Here is a 6845-nt window from a genome sequence, read left to right on the forward strand (position 1 = left end):
CGCACTTGTCACCTCCCGCCTGGACTACTGTAATGCTCTCTACATGGGGCTCCCCTTGAGGAGCACCCGGAGGCTCCAGCTGGTCCAAAATGCGGCCGCGCGGGCGGTGTTGGGGGGGACTCGACGTTCCCACGTGACGCCGCTGCTGCGCGAGCTGCATTGGCTGCCTGTGGCCTTCCGGGTGCGCTTCAAGGTGCTAACTATCATCTTTAAAGTGCTCCATGGCATCGGACCCGGATACCTTCGAGACCGCCTCCTGCCGCAGATTACCTCCCATCGACCTGTCCGCTCCCATAGAGTGGGTCTCCTCAGGGTGCCGTCGGCCAGGCAGTGCCGGCTGGCGACCCCAAGGGGGAGGGCCTTCTCTGTGGGAGCCCCCACCCTCTGGAATGAACTGCCCCCAGAGATCAGGGTTATCCCTGATCTCCCTTCCTTTCGCCGCGCCCTCAAGACTTGGTTATTCCAGCTTGCAGGACTGGCCTAGGGTAATTTTTAGAGGGGTTTTAATCAATATTTTAAATTGGAAAATCGTTAATATTTTTTAATTTTTAATTAATTTTAAACCTGTATTGTCATTCATGTATTTTAATTGATTGTCAGCCGCCCTGAGTCCCACGAGGAGAAGGGCAAGATATAAATCTAAATAATAAATAAATAAATAAATAAATTATTATTATTATTACTAATATTATGAATTAACTGGTAAGCCTACATCTATTAATGTAGGAGGGAAGAAATAATCTGGTTCACATGAAGGATAGACCTTGCTATGATATATTTCTCTCCAGTATTGCCATGGATCCTTGCTGAGTTACAGTGGCCAGTTGCATTGTGTGTTTTGGATGAAAACCTTGAGTGAGAAGGTTTAACTTCCTTTAAACTTTAGGACCTGGTTTTCCTTTGGCTTTCTCTCTTTTCTCTTAATGTTTCTATCATTGCTCTTTTCTGCTCTTGAAATGCTGTCCATTTATTATATTTTGCTGATATTTCTTCTCTTTTCCACACATTAAGTACAAATATATTCACTAGATATTTAATATCTTTTATTTTTCCCATTTTTATTTTTTAAAAATAACTCAAGGTGGTAAATGTAACCCTTCTTCATCCTTTTCTCTCCATAACAGCAACATCATCAAGAGGTTGAGAGAGAGAGAGAGAGAGAGAGAGAGAGAGAGAGAGAGAGAGAGAGAGAGAGAGAGAGAGAGAGAGAGAGAGAGAGAGAGAGAGAGAGAGAGAGAGAGAGAGAGAGAGAGAGAGAGAGAGAGAGAGAGAGAGAGAGAGAGAGAGAGAGAGAGAGAGAGAGAGAGAGANATTAAGTACAAATATATTCACTAGATATTTAATATCTTTTATTTTTCCCATTTTTATTTTTTAAAAATAACTCAAGGTGGTAAATGTAACCCTTCTTCATCCTTTTCTCTCCATAACAGCAACATCATCAAGAGGTTGAGAGAGAGAGAGAGAGAGAGAGAGAGAGAGAGAGAGAGAGAGAGAGAGAGAGAGAGAGAGACAGAGAAAGAGACAGAGACAGAGACAGAGACAGAGACAGAGACAGAGAGACAGAGAGAGACAGAGAGAGACAGAGAGACAGAGAGACAGAGACAGAGACAGAGACAGAGACAGAGACAGAGACAGAGACAGAGACAGAGAGACAGAGAGACAGAGAGACAGAGATTGGTCCAAATTCACTCAATCAGCTTTCAGGCCCAAGGTGGGACTAGAACTCAGTATCCAGAATTATAGTGTTTTGCTCTAATCACTAGACCAAACTGTTTCTCCATTGTGCCTCCTTATTCAAATAGAACATATTTGGCTAAGAATTTTCTAAACCAATACTAAAGTGAAACAAATCAACAAAAATAAGCTACAATAACAAAAACTCCAATAAAGTTCTTTCAAGAATCGTGAATGAAAAGAAAAAACAATAGCATATTTTTCAAATGTTTGGAGGCTCATATTGTCAATAGTCTATACTGTTCAAAGCTATTTCTGTAAAATAAAACAAAAAGATGTTGAAGTTATTCTGCTTTCAGTGATGATCATATTTGTTTAAAAAGGAGTGAGTTACCACTCCTTTGTAAATTATCAGTAATTTTGTTTCTTACCTGGTTCAGACAGGAATGTAAGGAAAAGAAATGTGAACAGCAGATAAAGGATCTTCATGCTGAGACTTGTTTTGGACCAAATCTTATTCCTGGGACAGACAGGGCTCTCTATTTATTGAGTTAAAATGATTGCATCATATCACCTCAGTGAACTATTGCAAAATAGTTCTTACATAAGGCAATGGTGCATCTTCCTTGTGTTGAAACACTCCTGTTTGTTAGCTGTTACAAAAGCCATTAGAAGAGCAGCAGATTTAGTTGAACATCTAACCTGCTATGATTGTAAAATATTGGAGGCTCAGGACTTGCAATGTCCTAATGGGGCAAAGAAAATCCCTTACTGAATTGCTGCCCAAACTCTATAGTCCATTATAATAATGCTCAGCCATGTTCACTAATGGCTGGAGTTTGGGAAGAGCCCTTAGAACCAAGTGGTAGAAATCTGGAGTTGGCACTGTTATCATGGGCGACACATTTTTATGGGTGGGTTTTGGGAAAACAGCTGCTCTGCTTCTTGGTGGGTCTTTGTGGCACTCAGATTAAGCACAGACTGATTTGGCTTTCATTGAAGTATTCCTCATCCAGGTGATTTCTATTTCTCTGAAGACAGAGAATATATGCAGAGTTGGAAATATTCCTGCAGCCTTAATGGAAGGTTATTAGAAGTCCTTTGGGACACAGAAGATTAACTGAAATTGAGAAGGAGAGCTGGGTTCCAAAAGCTTTGAGTGTTGGTTACATTGAATGTTTCCTGCTGCTTCAGCTACAAAGAATCTCATGGCGGCCATATTTTTTATTACTTCTCTCTAAATTTCAGTGGTGAGAACAATATGGCTTTACACTTAGGCAAGAAAAACTGAATGCACAGATATAGAATAGGTGATTCGTGGCTCAATAGCAGTAACTGTGAGAGCTTGGCTCCAGACGTTTTGGGTGCTCCATCACTGGAGGTTTTAAAGAATAATTTGGAAAGCCATTTGTCTGGAATGGTGTAGGGTTTCCGGCTTGAGCATGGGATTGGGCTAGAAGGTCCCTTCCAACTCGGTTATTCTGTAAGTTCTGTTGGTTCTGAGGTGTCGCATCCAGTTGCCATGGATGCTGTAGAGATTTAGAAATGATTTCAAAGTGAAGCACAAGCATTTTCCCATACCCTGAATAACACAGTAACTTAAAATCTGTTTTCACAAAACAAAATACTCAGACTTAGTTATATATAAAATCATCCTAGTTTCACAAACTAAATATGACTTTTCAACATTTGCCTATTTTTCAACATGTTTTTCTCTTCTATCTTTTTTTCTTCTCCCAATCTGCGATACAATTGCTCTGAGAAAGGATCCTTAGAGTGAAGGATGAGAAGTAGAATAGAAAAAAAAGCTAGTGGAAGATTTTAACAATTTCTGTATTAGATGCAGAAATACAATACAGAAAATGTTAAGTAATCAAGATGCAAAGAATTGCTGCAGTGAAAAAGTATACTTGGAGGGTCCCTCAGGGAGTCAAAAATTGAGCCTGGTTCTTGGTGAGCAACGGATTGAAAGAGGGTTAAGGATACACTCCAGGAAGTGAGTGGAAAAGGTGATTATTGAGCCACATCTCCTAAGCTTTGCCTTGAGGGTTGGAGCCAATTTCTGAGGACTACAAATGATGTTCTCCCATCAAATAGCCTTGATACAGGACTTCATAGAAGATGAACACGCAAAATTAGAAATCAATTAACCACAGGTACACTCCTACTAAATAGGAGACCAGTGAGACTGAAAATGAAAAAATTGGCAGCCCTAAAAAGAAAGGAAATTAATATTTAATAATGTGGCTCTTTGCCCAAGAACCACAAAAAGCAGTTAATGAGGAAATTGTGGAAGTCAGTTGCATCAATAAAAGTGCCTTGAAACCTTGAAATAATGTCAAACTCCTGTTATTCCCCAAGAAACGGACAATTACTTTGTGTAATAAGTGGGTGCAGCAACGGTAATGAGGAAATCACAGATGTAAACTCACTTGGTGTTTAGTAATCAAGTTAAGTAAGGTAAAAAATAATAAAATAAGTGGAGACTATTACTTAAATTTAGGTTTAGAAATAATTGAGGAACACTGTTTGAAAAGACGCTGCCTAAATTTCTGTGTGAAGAAGTTGATACTGTTCAGTAGTTATTAGAAAGGCATTTGAATTGACCAGGGCTTTTATTTATTCATACTTATGGCATTTTGTTATTTGGGACGAATAGTTAGGCTTGAGAGAAGGAACATTTTAGTTTCAGTTATCTCAGTGAACTTGCCACATGGAAAGTGAAGCAAAGCTTCATGAGGACATTTCACATATCCTGCTTCTACCCCGTAATCCCTCAAAGGTATTTTTAAATCAACCAAGTTAACCTCCTTTGAAATACTGAAAGGAATTTGTGGTGCTTCTCTCTGAGAAGAAAGAAGTTTGATAAGTCTGTTTGAATTTGATCCCTGATTATTCACACTATAGTGCAGAGAATGTGAGGAGAATACCATAAAGTATTCAAATTTGGCCAATAGGAAAATGCATTTGTTTGGTTTTTTAAAATGGATTTTATGAAAAACTATGTGACAGCAAGTTGATTACCTAAAATATCAAAAAAGGACATAAAATGAAATCCAATCCAATCCAATCCTAGCCCAGCCCAAACCGCAAGCCTAAGCATTACCTCAAATTAAAAATCCTGTGTCTTCTGAAGGTGAAATGATGGCATGTCAACTTCTTTAGCTTTAATCCTGGCTGCCTAATCCTGACTGAGTAGAGATGCCAAGTAGAATTGACTTTGATTAGTACTTGGATGGTGGACTGGACCTTGAGGTACACACAGGTACACTGGCCCCTACAAAGTATTGCTGTATATATGATGAAAAACTGTTTGGATGTGCTTTTCTAGAAAAAGCTTTTGGGAGTAATACCCATATAAAAATTTTGGGAGTCAATCTTGTTTTATACTTATTCCATACCCTCAACACAGCATGGCTATTGAAATGATTATTGAAATCTACATTACCTTTAGCATAAACATAAAGAATCATGTCACCCAAGTCTCAAATTAACTTCTTCCAACTCCAACAACCTCAGAAAACAGAATAACCAAGTTGTAAGGGACCATGGAGGTCATTTATTCCAACCCCCCAGTTTAAGTTGGAAACCCTATACCTGTGGTGGCAAACCTATGGCATGTGTGCCAGAGGCAGCACTCAGAGCCCTCTCTGTGGGCACATGCACTGCCCCCACCAGCAACTCACACAGGTCCATTAGGCGGCTCAAGGCAGGGCCAAGGTGTGTCAAGTGTGTGATGGGAACAGGCTCCAAGTGCGGGCCAAGGGCAAGATCTGTGAGGGAGCCAAGATGATCAGCAGCACCCTGCTCTCCAAACAAAAGCAAAAACAGATGGGACAGAGTAGGTGCGTCCAGCGGTCTGCATCATGTGTCTTCCCTCTCCCCTACTCTGCTGCTGCTGGAGGGCTGGCCCAGTATTGGCAGCAGGCTGGGGAGCCCCAGAGTGCACCGGTTGAGGGGCTGGCAGGCTGTGGCTGCTGCCGGACACCGTTGGCCCCTATGCATTTTCCTATTGGCCAAATTTGAATACTTTATGGTGTTCTCCTCACATTCTCTGCACTATAATGTGAATAATGAGGGATCAAATTCAAAAAGACTTATCAAACTTCTTTCTTCTCAGAGAGAAGCACCACAAATTCCTTTCAGTATTTCAAAGGCGGTTAACTTGGTTGATTTAAAAATACAGAAAATGTTAAGTAATCAAGATGCAAAGAATTGCTGCAGTGAAAAAGCATACTTGGAGGGTCCCACAGGGAGTCAAGAATTGAGCCTGGTTGTTGGTGAGCAATGGATTGAAAGTTCCCGGCAATGAGTGGAAAAGGTGGTTATTGAGCCACATCTCCTAAGCTTTGCCTTGAGGATTGGAGCCAATTTCTGTGGGCTCCCATCAAATAGCCTTGATACAGGACCTCATAGAACATGAACATGGAAAATTAGAACTCAATTAATCACAGGTACACTAAATAGTAGGAGACCAGTGAGACTGAAAATGGTAAAATTGGCAGGCCTAAAAATAAAGGAAATCAATATTTAATAATGTGGTTCTTTGCCCAAGAGACACAGAAAGCAGTTAATGAGGAAATTTTGGAAGTCAGCTGCAACAACAAAAGTGCCTTGAAACTTTGAAATAATGTCAAACTCCTGCTATTCCCCAAGAAACGGACAATTACTTATGTAATGAGTGGGTGCAGCAACGATAATGAGGAAACCATAGATGCAAACTCACTTGGTGTTTAGTAATTAAATTAAGTAAGGTAAAGAATAATAAAAAAGGTGGAGACTATTACTTAAATTTAGGTTTAGAAATAATTGAGGAACACTGTTTGAAAAGAAGCTGCCTAAATTTCTGTGTGAAGAAGTTGATACTGTTCAGTAGTTATTAGAAAGGCATTTGAATTGACCAGGGCTTTTATTTATTCATACTTATGGCATTTTGTTGTTTGGGACGAATAGTTAGGCTTGAGAGAAGGAACTTTTAGTTTCAGTTATCTCAGGGAACTTGCCATATGGAAAGTGAAGCAAAGCTTCATGAGGACACTGTAATCTCTCAAAGATATTTTTAAATCAACCAAGTTAACCTCCTTTGAAATACTGAAAGGAATTTGTGGTGCTTCTCTCTGAGAAGAAGTCAGATTGATAAGTCTCATGCTTCTCCTCCAATTCTCTCACAA

At 39.9% G+C, this 6845-nt stretch overlaps 1 long non-coding RNA gene across 1 annotated transcript in view; it reads right to left on the bottom strand.

The window, feature by feature from the left end:
* Nucleotides 1-2195, bottom strand: part of LOC107299708 — a 7764-nt gene extending 5569 nt beyond the window's left edge. Inside the window, exon 1 of the long non-coding RNA XR_001549193.1 lies at nt 2106-2195. This is a non-coding gene — a long non-coding RNA (uncharacterized LOC107299708). The remainder of the gene's footprint in view (nt 1-2105) is intronic.
* Between the last annotated feature and the right edge of the window lie 4650 nt (nt 2196-6845).

The sequence above is a fragment of the Protobothrops mucrosquamatus genome, unplaced genomic scaffold, assembly GCF_001527695.2.
Source record: "Protobothrops mucrosquamatus isolate PMUCROS unplaced genomic scaffold, P.Mucros_1.0 scaffold5322, whole genome shotgun sequence".
In the NCBI taxonomy this organism is placed as follows: Eukaryota; Metazoa; Chordata; class Lepidosauria; order Squamata; family Viperidae; genus Protobothrops; species Protobothrops mucrosquamatus.